A 17,570-nucleotide genomic window follows, 5' to 3' on the forward strand; every position below is an offset into this window, starting at 1 on the left:
GGTCCAAATCTCACATTTGTACATGACTACTGGAAAAATAAAAATTTTGACTATAGGGACCTTTGTCAGCAAAGTGATGTCTCTGCCTTTTAATTCCCTATCTAAGTTTTTCATAACTTTCCTTCCAAGGAGCAAGGGTCTTTTACTTTCTTGGCTGTAGTCACTGCCTGCAGTGATTTTGGAGCCCAAGGAAATAAAGTCTGTCACTGTTTCTACTTTTTCCCCATCTATTTGCCATGAAGTGATGGGACCAGATGCCATGATTTCCATTTTTTGAATGTTGAGTTTTAAGCCAGCCTTTTCACTTGCCTCTTTCACCCTCATGAAGATTCTCTCTAGTTCCTCTTGGCTTTTTGCCATTAGAGTGGTATCATCTGCATATATGATGCTGTTGATATTTCTCCCAGCAATCTTGATGTCAACTTGTGATTCATCTAGTCCGGCATTTCTCATGATTTACACTGCATGTAAGTTAGATAAGCAGGGTGACATTATACAGCCTTGACATACTCCTTTCTCATTTTTGGACCAGTCTGCTTTTCCATAATCGATTCTAATTGCTGCTTCTTGACCTGCATACAAGTTTCTCAGGAGGCAGGTAAGTTAGTCTGGTACTCCCATTTCTTTAAAAATTTTCCAGTTTGTTGTGATCCACACAGTCAAATGCTTTAGCGTAGTCAATGAAACACAACTAGATGTTTTTCTGAAATTCCCCTGCTTTCTCTATGATCCAACAAATGTTGGTAATTTGATCTCTGCCTTTTCTAAACCCAGCTTTTACATCTGGAACTTTTAAGTTTATGTACTGTTGAAAGATTTTTAGCTTTACCTTGCTAGCATGTGAAATGAGTGCAATTTTACAGTAATTTGAGTATTCTTTGGCATTGTCCTTCTTTGGTATTGAAGTGAAAACTGACCTTTTCCTGTGGCTACCACTGAGTTTTCCAAATTTGCTGGTACATTGAGTATAGCACTTTCACAGCATCATCTTTTAGGATTTGGAATAGCTCAGTTGGAATTCCATCAGTCACCTCCATGAGCTTTGTTCATAGTGTGATACTTCCTAAGGCCTGCTTGACTTCACAGTCCAGCATGTCTGGCTTTAGGTAAGTGACCACACCATCCTGGTTATCTGGGTCATTATGACGTTTTATGCATAGTGCTTCTGTGTATTCTTGCCACCTCTGCTTTTGTTAGGGCCTTACTACACCTGTCCTTTATCATGTCCATCTTTACATGAAATATTCCCTTTATATCTCCAATTTTCTTGAAGAACTCTTTAGTCTTTCGCATTCTATTGTTTTCCTCTATTTCTTTGCATTTTTCACTTAAGAAAGCTTTCTTATCTATCCTTGTTATTCTCTAGAACTCTGCATTCAGTTAGGTATATCTTTCTCTTTCTCCATCATCTTTAACTTCTCTTCTTTTCTCAGCTATCTGTAAAGCCTCCTCACTCAACAATTTCACCTTCTTGAAAGGTTATTTTTCTTTGAGATGGTTTGGTCACTGCCTCCTATACAACATTATGAACCTTCATCCATAGTTCTTCAGGTACTCTGTCCACCAGATTTAACCCCTTGAACCTATTGACCACCTCCACTGTCTAATCATAAAGGATTTAATTTATGGATGTCCTATTGTTTTTCCCTACTTTTTTCAATATAAGTCTAAATTTTGCAATAAGGAGCTAAGGATGTGAGCCAAAGCTCAGTTGCAGTTCTTGCTTTTGCTGAGCTTCTCCCTAATAGCTGCAAAAACTATAATCAGTCTGATTTCAGTATTGACCATCTGGTGATGTCCATATGTAGAGTCATCCCTTGTGTTGTTGGAAGAGGGTGCTTGCTATGAATAGTGTGCTGTCTTGATAAAACTCTGTTAGCCTTTGCCCTGCTGTTAGAGAAGTTAAATAGTCTTGCTCATGCTTCAGAGACAAAGAAAGCAGAGCATGCCTCTGACCTTATTTCTGACCCCGCCTGCACAGGGTCCTGAGTTCATGCTTGCTGTGAATGCAAGCAGAGTGACACCATAGATGACAAAGAGAACAGCTCTTGAGATTGTTGAACCTCTGGTTGGGAGGATCTGGCCAATCACACCCTGGTCTTAACAACATTCCAAGTTTTATAAGACAAACAACTTGAAACCAGAGCTGAAATTTGCTTGCAGACTGTTGATGACATCAGTTTGCAGCCTGGGATTATAAGTGGGAACCCCGGACTGCAGTTTTGAAGTCTCACCCGTGGAGCAGACCCGCTGCCCATGACCTTTATCAAACTGGGACTCTGGACTTGCTGTGATATGGGACTTGCCAGCACTGTTTAGCCTAGATGTTTGTCAAAACCCAATTAGTGATGTATCTGCTATTCCAATTTCCTTTTAATGCTTGTTTATTAAGCTAGATAATTCTCTAGTAAATACTTACTGATATTATTTATTTGTATATATGTGACTTCTTTTGTTAACAAATCCTTTGAACCTGAGATGAAAGTTATAACTTCAGCAAAACACCTGCTTCATTTTGTACTCCAAGGCCAAATACGCCTATTACTCCAGGTATCTTTTGAATTCCTATTTTTGCATTCCAATTCCTACAATAAAAAGGACATCGTTCTTTTGATGTTAGTTCTAGAAGGTCTTATAGGTTTTCATAGAACTGGTCAACTTCAACTTCTTCAGCATTAGTGGTTGGGGCATAGACTTGGATTAATGTGATGCTGAATGTTTTGCCTTGGAAATGAACTGAGATGATTATGATGTTCTGCATTTGATGTTGTTTACCTCACCAACCTAGACAGCATATTAAAAAGCAGAGACATTACTTGGCCAACAAAGGTCTGTCTAGTCAAGGCTATGGTTTTTCCAGTGGTCATGTATGGATGTGAGAGTTGGACTGTGAAGAAAGCTGAGTGCCGAAGAATTGATGCTTTTGAACTGTGGTATTGGAGAAGACTCTTGAGAGTCCCTTGGGCTGCAAGGAGATCCAACCAGTCCATCCTAAAGGAGATCAGTCCTGGGTGTTCATTGGAAGGACTGATGCTGAAGCTGAAACTCCAATACTTTGGCCACCTCATGCGAAGAGTTGACTCATTGGAAAAGACCCTGATGCTGGGAGGGTTTGTGGGCAGAAGGGGAAGGGAACAACAAAGGATGAGATGGCTGGATGGCATCACCAACTCGATGGACATGAGTTTGGGTAAATTCTGGGAGTTGGTGATGGACAGGGAGGCCTGGCGTGCTGCGATTCATGGGGTCGCAAAGAGTCGGACACGACTGAGCGACTCAACTGAACTGAACTGACTGATCTCACCTTGGCACTTGAACCCACATGACTGGGACTTGAACCCAGCTGAAATCTACGGTACCTGGTTTCAGGACATAATTAAGCTCAGGTTCTTGACGTCTCATCACAGAAAGAATTTAATGAGAGAAAAAGTGACAAATAAGAAGAGGATTTATTCAGATTCATAGAGAAGCACACTCCACAGACAGAGTTGTGGGCCATCGCAGAGGGTGAGTAACACCTCAAAATGTGGAATCTTGAGCTTTCATGGGCTAGGTATTTTCATATGTTAATAAGTGGGAAGATAATTCCAAATATTTTGGGAAGGGATGGAGATTTCCAGGAATTGGGGCACCGCCCACTTCTTAGTCTTCTGATAACGCCTTGGAAATGTCATGGTGCCTCTGGGTGTGTCATTTAGCCTGCTGATTGAGGATCAAGGTCTAAGCAAAATTGACTTGTCTGCCATCTTGGACCCATTTGATTCTAAGCAGTTTATGATGTGTCCTTGGGCTATGTCTTTCTTTCAAAAGTTGTGCCCTGCCCATTTCCTTTCTGTTACACTTTGGCCTAGCCTCTTCATTCTTTCTGGAGCTATTTCTCTGATCTTCCTCAGTAGCATAACGGACACCTTCCTACCAGTGTGGAGGGAGAGGTTCATCTTCCAATGTAATATCCTTTTGCCTTTCATACTGTTTCTGGGGTTCTAGAGGCAAGAATAGTGGAATGGCTTGGCATTCTCTCCTCTCAGTTCAGTTCATTCGTTCAGTCATATCCAAATTTTTGCAACCTCATGGACTGCAACATGCCTGGCTCACCTGTGTATCACCAACTACCAAAGCTTACTTAAACTCATGTCCATAGAGTTGGTGATGCCATCCAACCACCTCATCCTCTGCCATCCCCTTCTCCTCCTGCCTTCAATTATTCCCAGCATCAGGGTCTTTTCAAATGAATGAACCAATACTTCACATCAGGTGGCCAAAGTATTGTAATTTCATCTTCAGCATCAGTCCTTCCAATAAATATTCAGAACTGATTTCCTTTAGGATTAAATGATTGCATCTCCTTGCAGTTCAAGGGACTCTCAAGAGTCTTCTCAAACACCATAGTTCAAAAGCATCAATTCTTTGGCACTCAGCTTTCTTTATAGTCCAACTCTAAAATCCATATATGACTACTGAAAAAACCATAGCCTTGACTAGACTGACCTTTGTTGGCAAAGTAATGTCTCTGCTTTTTAACTGTTGTCTAGGTTCGTCGTAGTTTTTGTTCCAAGGAGCAAGCATCTTTTAATTTCATGGCTACAGTCACCATCTGCAGTGACTTTGGAGCCCAAGAAAATAAAGTCTGTCACTGTTTCTATTGTCTCCCCATCTGTTCACCATGATGTGATGGAACCAGATGCCATGATCTTAGTTTTTTGAATGTTGAGTTTTAATCCAATATTTTCACTCTCCTCTTGCACTTTTATCAAGAGGCTCTTTAGTTCTTTGCTTTCTGCCATAAGGGTGATGTCATCTGCATATCCGAGTTTATTGATATTTCTCCCAGCAATCTTGATTCCAGCTTATGCTTCATCCAGCATGGCATTTTGCATAAACTACTCTGCATATAAGTTACATAAGCAGGGTGACAATATATAGCTTTGACGTATATTGGAACCATCTGTTTTGGAACCATCTGTTTTTCCATGTCCAGTTTTAACTGTTGCTTCCTAACCTGCATACAAATTTCTCAGGAGGCAGGTAAAGTGTTCTGGTATTCCCATCTTTTGAAGAATTTTCCACAGTTTATTGTGATCTACTCAGTCAAAGGCTTCAGCATAGTCAATAAAGCAGAAATAGATATTTTTCTGGAACTCTCTTTCTTTTTTCAATGATCCAACAGATATTGGCAATTTGATTTCTGGTTCCTCTGCCTTTTCTAAATCCAACTTGAACATATGGAAGTTCGAGGTTCATGTACCTTTGAAGTCTGGCTTGGAAAATGTTGAGCATCACTTTACTAGCATGTGAGATGAGTGCAGTTGTGGGGTAGTTTGAACATTCTTTGGCACTGCCTTTCTTTGGGATTGGAATAAAATCTGACCTTTTCCAGTCCTGTAGCCACTGTTGAGTTTTCCAAATTTGCTGGCACATTAAGTGCAGCACTATCACAGCATCATCTTGTAGAATTTGAAATAGCTCAAGTGGAATTCCATCACCTCCACTACTTTGTTCATAGTGATGTTTCCTAAGGCCCACGTGATTACCCATTCCAGAATGTCTGGCTCTCAGTGAGTAATCACACTATCATGATTATCTGGGCCATGATCTTTTTTGTATAGTTCTTCTGTGTATTCCTACCACCTCTTCTTAATATCTTCTGCTTCTGTTAGGTCCATACCATTTCTGTCCTTTATTGTGCCCAACTTTGCATGAAATGTTCCCTTGGTATCTCTTATATTCTTGAAGAGATCTCTAGTCATTTCCATTCTATAGTTTTCCTCTATTTATTTGCAGTGATCACTAAGGAAGGCTTTCTTATCTCTCCGTGCAATTCTTTGAACCTCTGCATTCAAATGGGCATATCTTTCCTTTGCTCCTTTGCCTTTTGCTTCTTTTCTTTTCTCAGCTATTGGTAAGGCCTCCTCAGGCAACCATTTTGCCTTTTTGCATTTCTTTTCTTGGGGATGATCTTGTACAATGTCATGAACCTCTGTCCATAGTTCTTCAGGGACTCTGTCTATCAGATTTAACCCCTTGAATCTATTTCTCCCTTCTGCTGTATAATTGTAAGGAATTTGATTTAAGTCATACCTGAATAGTCTAGTGGTTTCCCCTACTTTCTTCAATTTAAGTCTGAATTTGGCAATAAGGAGTTCATAATTTGAGCCACAGTCAACTCCCTGTCTGTACAGTAGGTTCCTATTGATTATCTATTTTATATATAGCAGTGTGTTTATGTTAATCTCAAACTCCTAATTTATCCCTCAGGCAATGTTTAGAAGGTGACTTTTGATATATGTGTTACACGCAGCAGCAGCAGCAGCAGCAATAGAATAACAATCTGAGGTCAACCAGTTCTGGAAGCTCTCTTAAAAATCTTAGGTTTCATTCATGGATCCTGAGCTTGGGCTTTCCTGGAATTCAATCTCTGAAACAGATATAATGTACGTCTTCCTTCCAATTCCTCCCTGCATTTTTTTCCTCTTGGAAACAGATTTTGATTGTCAAGGTACCTGATAAAACTTTCATGCTGATAGACCTAATCAGAACAAGTTTCTGATTATGACAAAAACACATAAATAATAGTTGATAAGATAGAGTGATTGGGAAAAAATATATTGTGGTTAAGTAGAAAATAATTTTTTTTAATTTTTCTTGAAAATCATTTTAAACTATCTAAGATACTTCTCTTTTTAAGATGAAAAGAATTTATATGTGCTATGGTTGTCACTTAAAATTGATATTCACATATAACCTTGATAAAGAAAGACTAATGACCCAACTAAATATAATATGACTCATGGTATAAATTAAATTTAATATTGCAATTTTTACCATTGCTTTAAATGACTTATTTCTTGTCATTTCTATTTTATTTCTCTAGATGCAAAAGATAAAATTTAAAGTCAAAATACTTCATTGAGTTTTATAGAAAGTAGATTTTTCAATTAATTTAAATTTAGAACCCTATTATAACTTTTTTCATGTAACCCCTGAATGTTGAAAAAAGTCATATGGCAAAAATAAATCATTTATTTCTTTTTGGTAAAACATATGAAAAAAGACTCTTTCAAACTATTCATTTTCATTTCTATTATTGTTAAATGAAGAAACACATAGGGAATACATTTCAAACAATTTCTGAATGATGAGCAACTGATTATCTGCTCCAAGAGCACAAGCCCAGTCTCCCTCTCCATGGACACAGTTTTGGACTGCTTCTGATTTTAGTGCATCTGTTGGTGGTATAATATTTCTTTACTGATCAACTATAAGTCCCTTATGATTATACAGTGGAAGTAACAAATAGATTCAAGGGATTAGATCTGATAGAGTAACTGAAGAATTATGGATGGAGATTCGTGACATTGTACAGGAGGCAGTGATTAAGACCATTCCAAAGAGAAAGAAAAGCAAAAAAAGGCAAAATGGTTGTCTGAGCAGGCCTTACAAATAGCTGAGAAAATTAGAGAAGTGAAAGGCAAAGGAGAAAAGGAAAGAGGTATCTATTTGAATGTAGATATCCAAAGAATAGCAAGGAGAGATAAGAAAGCCTTCCTAATGATCAATGCAAAGAAACAGAGGGAAAAAATAGAATGGGAAAGACTAGAGATCTCCTCAGGAAAATTAGCGATACCAAGGGAACATTTCTTCCACTGTACTGCATTTCGGACTTTTCTGTTGACTATGATGGTTACTCCATTTTTTCTAAGGGATTCCTGCCCACAGTAGTAGATATAAAGAGATGGGAATACCAGACCACCTCTTGAGAAACCTGTATGCAGGTCAGGAAGCAACAGTAGAACTGGACATGGAACAACAGATTGGTTTCAAATAGGAAACGGAGTACGTCAAGGCTGTATATTGTCACTCTGCTTATTTAACTTATATTCAGAGTACATAATGAGAAACATTGGGCTGGAGGAAGCACAAGCTGAAATCAAGATTGCCAGGAGAAATATCTATATCCTCAGATATGCAGATGACACCACTCTGATGGCAGAAAGTGAAGAACTAAAGAGCCTCTTGAGAGTGAAAGAGGAGAGTGAAAAAGTTGTCTTAAAGCTCAACATTCAGAAAACTAAGATCATGACATCTGGTTCCTCACATCATGGCAAACAGATGGGTAAACAATGTAAACAGTGACAGACTTTATTTTCGGGGGCTCCAAAATCACTGCAGATGGTGACTGCAGCCATGAAATTAAAAGACACTTGCTCCTTGCAAGAAAAGCTATGACCAACCTATACAGCATATTGAAAAGCAGAGACATTACTTTGCTGACAAAATTCCATTTAGTCAAAGCTATCATTTTTCCAGTAGTTATGTATGGATGTCAGAGTAGGACTATAAAGAAAGCTGAGTGCCAAAGAATTGGTGTTTGTGAACTGTGGTGTTGGAGAAGACTGTTGAAAGTCCTTTGGATTGTAAGGAGATCAAATCAGTCCATCCAAAAGGAAATCAGTCCTGAGTGTTCATTGGAAGGACTGATGCTGAAGCTGAAACTCCAATATTTGGCCACCTCATGTGAAGAACTGACTCATTGGAAATGACCCTGATGTTGGGAAAGATTGAAGGTGGGAGGAGGAGGGGATGACAGAGAATGAGCCTGTTGGATGACATCACTGACTTGACGGACATGAATTTGAGTAAGCTTCAGGAATTGGTGATGGACAGGGAAGCCTGGCGTGCTGCAGTCCATGGGGTCACAGAGGGCTGGATATGACTGAGCGACTAAACTCTGCTGAATTGGTATTATCTGACTCCATTTATTGGAGACTGACTTCAATTAAACTCCTTCCTCTCCCCCTCCCACTTTTCCATGTTTTATAGTAAATATTAGTTCTATCGATTATTTATATAATTTTAAATAATGTAACTAAAACTTTATATCTTGATTCGTCTGTCTCAGAATCTCTCGACTTTCTTCCTACCTCCTTTCCTTCTCTACTTTGTATTTTTGCCTGCATTCGTTTATGTATTCAACTATTTATATCATGTGTGTACGTCAGACTCCCATGATCACATGATATTACAGACTTCCTTGATTTGACTACAGCTTGACTCCGAAGATTTCAGTCTGATGCATAGTGTTTGCCATAATTAGGTTATATCAATATCATTTATTTGCAAACCAGGTAGAACATCAGAGAAGTCATGGCTCAATGTCACAGCTTTTGCAACTAGAAAGGGAAAATCCCAAGGTGACAAAACATTCTCTTTTTTACACTTTATTCATCTTTTAAGTCATTTCATATTTTAGTTTGCCTTATACTCTCTTACATAGAGCTCTGTTTTCTCTCGGATTTTCTACTTACCTTTCTGTGTTTTTTGTTGTTGTTATTGTTTTATTGTTGCTGTTTTTTTGGTCCCAGGACTTATATGCCTTCTTCAAATCAGTAAAATCAATCTCTAATTGTTTCTTGAATGCTCTAATATTAACAAATGATGACCCTTCCTTAAGCCTGCTGGACAGTTGCCACTCTGGGTATTTCTTGTCTGCTCCTTTCTGGCGATCTTTTTTGACACTTCCTTAGTTGATTTTTTTTACCCCTTCAGAATGGATACATGGGAGGCAAACTTTCTGCATTTTATTGTTCAATTTCTATAGATGAAATATACTGGCATTTAGTTTCCAGTGAAGCTGTGAGAAATCTGGTTTGTAATGATTCTTATTTCCTGGTTGAGGATTTGCTTTTTATCTCTGGAAACTTAATCAAGGGCATATGTCTGTATCTTTAGCTCTGAAATTTTCCTTTTTGTTGTATTTTTGGATAATTTCTTCCTCTCCTTCCCCACCCCACCCCCATTTTTTCTGGTATTTGAACACTTCACAATTATTCCTGTGGAAGAATATGGAAATACGGATTGCCAATATTTTCTCACCAATTTTCATCTGTTTGTCTTTTTAGTTCTATGTTCTGAAATAATTTATCTCCCATTCTGCATATTTTATTGGATCCAGTTTTTAGTAGTCATATCTTAAATTTTATATTAAATACATTGTGAACCCAAATTCACAACAGGCCATTTATATTTCTTTGAAACAGTATCTTATCTAAACTCTGAACATATTAATTAAAAATAATTTATTGTTTGTTTATGCTGTGTTCACTAACCTGAATTTTACTGCTCTTTTTTGCAGTATTATTTGTCTCATTTGTTTACCTTTACCCATTCCTTTTGAGGTACTACATTTCTAAAATATTAATTTTTCCTTAATTGGTCACTGATGAACATAAAGTAAAGGGTCAGTTCATTTAAGTATGTGGCTAGCAGAAGTTTCCTCTGATGTTATAAGATAAGCCTATTCCTTGAATAAAAGAGATGGTTCCCGTGTGTGTATACATGTGTTTTCTGAGGATTTATTGTGATATTTCCAGGGTATGATATGAAGCATACACTCTGTTAAGAATCCAGACACATTCAAATACCAAAACAAGGCCAGTCTGACTAATGTGAACAAGCCTTCAGTCTGGGAGCCATGGATCTTCCTCAGTGTATCACTCAGTCTGTATCTGACACCGAGGCAAACAGCACTTCCTGATGCACAGGAGTGGAGGTGGCCTGAACATGCACGTCTTTCAGATTGATTCTCCATCAGTCATTGTGACAGCTGCCCTTCCTACCACACCCTCTCTTCTTCTGCTTCTAACTTTCAGGAGCAGCACCCTGCAAAATCGCTCCTAGCTCCACTGCGACTTTTCCTGTTGAATATATTGAGCAATAACTCCTTTTATTCTAATATATCCATCAAGATGCTCCCATCAGTCTTTTGTCTTCCCAAAATTCATTCTAATCTTTTGACTGCTGATGTTTCTCTGCTGCCAGTCTCAGAAGCTTTATGGATTTATGCACTTTCATATTTCTTCACTGAACACTCCACGGATTTTTGAGATACAGGAGAATTTAATAAAATTTCTGACTCTAATAACTGAAACAAGGTATCTTGAGAGAATTTCTAAATGTTATTTCATAAAGAAAAGTGATTCACTTATTAAAAGTCAATAGCAAAGAAATATTCCCATATATGTATATGTTTTTTATTATAAAAAAATATTAAAGTCTTCTTTCTACAGTATTTACACAGATCTCCAAAGATAAACTAAATGAACAAGAAAGAATTCAAGGAAAAAACACTTTTATAGATTTGAAAACCAAAACGGTCTTTATAATATTTATTTTCAAAAACAGGTTAAAAAGCGATTGACAAAGAAAATGTGATTATAGTGCTTAGAGCTGAAAATAACTATGCGATGCATACCAAATACTACAAAAAAGAACCTCATAATTTATTAAATTCAGGAAAAGTGTTAAACATTACAACTGGGGGAAAATGCTATAGGATATAAAACAATAGGATTAAAAATGAAATGGCTAATAAGCATTTTATCTAAAAAAAAAACAAAACAAAACTTTAAACTATGGGGACATTTTAAAATTTTTAACATAACTTTTTTTTTAGATGAAAGTGCCAAAAATACAATCTAAACCAAACAGTACTTAAGCAAAAATTGAAATGTGATAAAGGAATATTGATAGAGTTTAGCTAATCCAAAGAAGAGATACAGATACAGGCCCCAGTGGGCTTCTGGGGATTCTAAGTGACCCAGTGCTTCTAAGACATCTACTCTGTCTGAGTGATTCTCATATGTTCAACTCTCTGCTTGGATAGAGTCTTGTCTGGTGTAGAAAGTGAGTTATCTGTCATAATTAGTGGCCCTAAATCCTTAGAGTTAAATCTATCATATTGTGGCCCTAGAAGAGAGCTCCTGCCTGTTGGGAAGAACTCTTATCTATCTTGACAGACATGCCTACCGTGAACAAATAAACATGGCTAGGGGAACTGATTGCACCACACTGGTTCCCATGCCGAGACCTGTGGTCATGGAGTAGTGACTGGATTGGCTGTCACCAAAGAAGACAGGCACATTATGCTCACCAGATGAAACAAGAACAGCACAAATGTGTAGTGGATTAAGAGGAGATTTTCTTAAAGGACAGGTATTACAAAACTGTGTGGCAACATGTTCTTAAATCCTTTCTTGATAATCTTCCACCTACAAGGATTTTGAGGATGTTGACCTTCCAGGAAAAATAATGAATGGAGAATAAAACATCCCTCCCTTTTTTTGGCAAGGTCATTGTTGACCGTTACATGGGTTTAATGTACAAATGTAGATTGAAGCATGTGGAATTACCTAAACACTAATAAAGCAAATGAATTTTTATGTAGCTCCATCTCATTATGAAGGTTTAATCAAAATCACATATGATGAGATCTGCCAAGCACTTGTGTGGTCTTTAATAAGAAAGAAAAGACCATACTACCCAAGGCAATCTACAGATTCAATGTAATCCCTATCAAATTACTAATGGTATTGTTCACAGAGCTAGAACAAAGAATTGTAAAATTTGTATGGAAACACAAAAGATCGTGAGTATCCAAAACAATCTTGAGAAAGAACGGAGCTGGAGGAATCATGTTCCCTGACTTCAGACGATATGACAGTTCTATAGTAATTAGGACAGTATGGTACTGGCACAAAAACAGACATATGGGCCAATGGAGCAGGATAGAGACTAGAAATAAACCCACACACTTGTGATCAGTTAATCTAGAGCAAAGGAGGCAAGGCTATACAGTGGAGCAAACACAGTCTCTTCAATAACTGGTGTTGGGAACACTGGATAGCTACCTGTAAAAGAATGAAATCAGAACATTCTTTAAGGACATATGCAAACATAAGTGCCATATATAAAAATAAAATGGATTACAGACCTAAATGTAAGACCTAATACTATAAAAGTCCTACAGGAAAACTTAGGCAAACCACTCTTTTACATAAATCACAGCAATATTTTTCTGGATCTATCTCCTAGAGTAATGGAAATAAAAGCAGAAACAAACAAATGGGATCTGATTAAACTTAAAAGCTTCTTCACAGCAAGAGAACCTGTAAACAAAACAAAAGCCAACCTGTGGACTTGGGGAAAATATTTGCTAACAATAAGGGATTAATTTCCAAAATATATATATATAGTTTATACAGCTTAAGATCATAAAAACAACTCAATCAAAAAATGGGCAGAAGATCTAAATAAACATTTCTCCAAAGAAGATATACAGATTGTTACAGGCACATGAAAAGATGCTCAGTATCACTAATTATTAGAGAAATGCAAATCAAAACTTTATAGAGATATCACCTCACACGAGTTGGAAAGGCCAACATTAAAATATTTACATTAATAAATGCTGGTGAGGGTGTGGAGAAAAAGGAGCTCTCCTACATTGTCAGCGGGAATATAGATTGGTACAGCCACTATGGAGAACAGTATGGAGGCCCTTTAAAACTAAAAATGGAGCCGCCTTATGATCTTGCAATTCTACACCTGGGCATATGTCTGGAGAAAACTCTAATTAAAAAAGATACATGCATCCAAATGTTCACAGGTTCTCTATTTACAATAGCCAAGACATGAAAACAACTTAAATGTCCACTGACAGGTGAGTGGATAAAGAAGATGTGCTACATTATTTACAATGAAATACTTACTACTCAGCTTTAAGAAAGAATGAAATAATGTCATTTGCAGCAACATTAGTGGACCTATGTATGTATAACTGAATAAATTTGCTATACATTTGAAGCTAGCACAGTATTGTAAATTAATTGTACTTAAAAAAAAAAAAAGAAAGAAAAACAAAGGAAAAGAGAAAATGTCAAATGTTATCCAAAGGTCCCTGCTTCAATTTTCATCTTAACATATGAAAATTAGCAGAAGACCAGGGCCACATCAAGAATAAGATTACTTTTTAATAACATGGCCCAATCAGTGAACCAGATTTTATCCCATTAAATGAACAAAATAGGAGGATAAAACAGGGAGTAGATGAGAAAAAGGAAAGGGCAATTCTTTGCTCTACTATGTAACTTATTCAATTCGAAGTTTATAAATCTCACGGTGACCTAAGACTCCAGTCATGAATTTTCACTTGTCATTTGGATATAGTGGGCTTTATTTACAGAATTTAAAAGCTGAAGAGAAATGTTAATTTCATTAACATTTGAATGTTAGAGACTGTTTTCAGCTGCATACTTTCATATGAAGCTGATGCTCTTGGAAAATGAATAACTCTTTGAATTCAGGTTTCCTGACACACAGGAAGATTGTATGCTTCCAATATCCATAACTGCCTCTCTACAATTAAAATTGCTTCTTCATTAAAAAAAATCTACTTGTCCATCTCTCTGTCAATCAGTCTACTACAGTGTGTGTAATCTTAAGATTGCTTTCTCTATAAGATAATGTCTGATAATTAATTTCATCTCTGAGTTCAAGCTCAGTAAAAGTTTTACCTAGTCTCTTTGGCTTAAAAACAAACAAACAAACAAACTTGAATTCCTGAAGATTTTCCCCCAATATGTAGGTTTATTCCAAAGTTTCATTTCCTATGATTAGGGGAAATATTCCTTCATGTTGTACTCAGATGCTCAGTTGTGTCCAACTCTTTGACCTCATGGACTGGGGACCTCCAGGCTCCTCTGTCCATGGAATTTTCCCAGCAAGAATACTGGAGTGGGATGTCATTTCCTCCTGCAGGGGATCTTCCCGGCCCAGGGATTGAACCTATATCTCTTACATCCCTTGCATTGTCAGGAGGATTTTTTTTTTTAACCACTAGTGCCACCTTTCTTCATGTTAGTGGATCTCTTTCCTTTTTAACTATTTGATTAGGATATTCCCTAATTTCTCATGTAATTTTCATATGAAGCAGCCCCAGAACAGTTAGACACAGAGATACATAAACACACACATACATTCTGAAGTAGCCTTACTAGTGTAATGTTTCAAGTTAGAAATTTCTAGTTCATTTTAGGAATGGAGAACTATAGATTGGTTTTCTATAGGTTACCCTGAAATTTGATTCAGAGGGTGATATGTCATATCACGATATACCCACCCCTTTCCTGTCAATGAAATGTATAAGATCAGAAAGCCCTGCATTTTAACAATTGCATATCTCACCAATTTAGGTCAATATCACAGAACATAGCACCAAATAAACCCGGGTCTCTTGCATTGGCAGGTGGATTCTTTACCACAGAGCCACCTGGGAAGCCCATGGAAAATAAGGAAACGTAACTAATAATGATTTGTGTAAGTTAATTTACATAGGCAAAAGAAATAATCTAGAAATAAACATTTGCCTTAATAACAAAATGCTAACCAAACTTCTTAGGGAATATTGGAGAAAAATGCAGTTTTAATTTTAATATGCACATGAGATCAATTAATGTACCACATATGCAAATATAAAGGCAATGACCCTGATTCTGAATGCTTGTTATTTCTGGAGTTGGCATATGGCGCTCTCTAACAGCAGACGTAATGATTTCAATAAATTAGCTGCTAATACCATGTAATGCACTCTGATTTGTGTTAATTCAGGCATTGCTTAGCAATTTCATGTTAATTTTGTAAAGAAATCAGTTTTTAAGGCAGTATTAGAATTTTGTTTTGCATTAAGAGTTTAAAAATGGTAAGAATAAGAGCATTTTAATTCAGATGTTTTAGTAAGACAAAAACAGCTTCACAAAGTAGGGATGTGGAATGTGATTCACAACATTTAAATAAAAATTTGTTTCTAATAATCCAAAGTTTAAAAAAAATATTGCTTACTTTGAACAATAACCGTGGCAAAAGGTCAAAGGGTTTATAAAGCTCATATTAAAATAGCTGATGCTGAATGCTCCTCTTAAAGTCTTTTCCACCCTTTTATTTTTATTTGTCTGTGGAACATGACAAGGTTAGTCTGGTACTTACTGGTGGTGGTGGAGGTAATTGTTGTAGAAATAATATTCACAGATATGTATGTTTATGTAGGTATATGAATTATGTATACATATATAATGTTATATTATCAAATTTTATATATATATATATATATATATATGCATATATATATATATGTCTCACAGACTTAAATAACAAACTTATGGTTGTCAGGGAGGAAGGATGGGGAGAAGGAATTGTTCAGGAGTTTGGGATCCTCATGTACTATATTTAAAATGGATAACCAATAAGGTCCTACTCTAGGGCATGGGGAACTCTGCTTAATGTTATATGTGATAGTTTGAATGGAGAGAAGGTTGGGGGTGAATGGATACATATATATATATATATATATGACTCAGTCCCTCTGCTGTCCACCCGAAACTATCACAACATTGTTAATGAGCTATACTCCAATACAAAATAAATAAGTAAAAAAAGAAACAATATCCACAGATATAGGCAGACATGTATAGGCAGACATGCACAGATATAGGCTAACTATATATGCTACATAACACACTAATTAGTTTTATTAAATTATTAAACATAAGATACTCTACAAGAGAAAAACATTTTCTTTTTGAACTATTCCAAGTAAAATCAAGAAGCATTTTCTCTCTTTGAGGAAAATGTGGTTGCTGCTGAAGTGGAGCTGGATGCTGCCTGCTCCTGCTCCTGACTGATGGCTGTTCGCTCTGCCCAGGAACACAAAGGTCAGGAAGCTACACCACAGACTTGGCCCTTAAAAATACCAGCAAGGCTCCAGCGGAGCTAGAGGTGGCCATTCACTGGATTAGGAGCACTCTTATCAGCCCCAACGTGAAGTCCCTGGGGAAGGTATATGCTGACCTGATCAGAGGCACAAGGGAAGAAAATCTCAAAGTGAAAGGATCTGTTTGGATGCCTACCAAGACTGAGAATGACTACAAGGGAAACTCCTTGTGGTGAAGGTTCTAAGACTTGGGATTGGTTCCAGATGAGGATCCACAAGTGACTCATTGATCTGCAGGGTCTTTCTGAGGTTGTCAAGCAGATCCCTTCCATCAATACTGAGCCAGGAGTCCAGGTGGAAGTCACCATTGCTAATGTCTAAATCAACCTTTGTAATAAACTGATAGTTATTTAAAAAAGAAGCTTTATCTTTGGTCTTAAAGAGATGGATCAATTATAAACTTCAACTTATAAAAAGCTAATAAACATGAATGTTTCCTATATGATTCTTGTGGGAGAGTATAAAAATACAAATGAATACCAAAAAAATACAAAGTTAAAATTGTCCATTTTTCTTAGCATCTCATTTAACTTTCTACACTTCAGTTTCCTTACTAGGAATGGATTGATGATAATTAACTCATACAACTTTTATGGGAATTGAATGAGGTAAGATACACAAAGTGCCTGGCCAATGGAAAAGATTAAAGCTTTTGGTAAAGAACTGTGGCTAAATGCAAAATGCATAGTGTCATTTGATCAAACACAGGTGTTTCCTACCTAAATCCTCTTCTATCCATTCTCCACATTACAGCTAGTGTTACATCCAGCAAAAAACATAAATCTGATTCACATTATGACTCCTTTGCTTAATATTCTTCAAATGATACATCTAAGAAAAAAGCCAGCCTCCTTCCTGGGAAATACAAAGCCCTTCACATTCTGACCTCTATTTTCTTGTGTTGTCTGTCAGTCTTTGTAAATCATGTCTGTCATTCTGTCCACAATGAACTACTTGTATTTACATG

The 17,570-nt window shown here is 36.9% G+C and overlaps 1 pseudogene; it reads left to right on the forward strand.

Moving 5' to 3' along the window:
• Positions 1-15,359: 15,359 nt before the first annotated feature.
• LOC122428003 lies at positions 15,360-16,924 on the forward strand (annotated as a pseudogene).
• Positions 16,925-17,570: the final 646 nt, after the last annotated feature.

This window comes from Cervus canadensis, chromosome 26 (assembly GCF_019320065.1).
Source record: "Cervus canadensis isolate Bull #8, Minnesota chromosome 26, ASM1932006v1, whole genome shotgun sequence".
In the NCBI taxonomy this organism is placed as follows: Eukaryota; Metazoa; Chordata; class Mammalia; order Artiodactyla; family Cervidae; genus Cervus; species Cervus canadensis.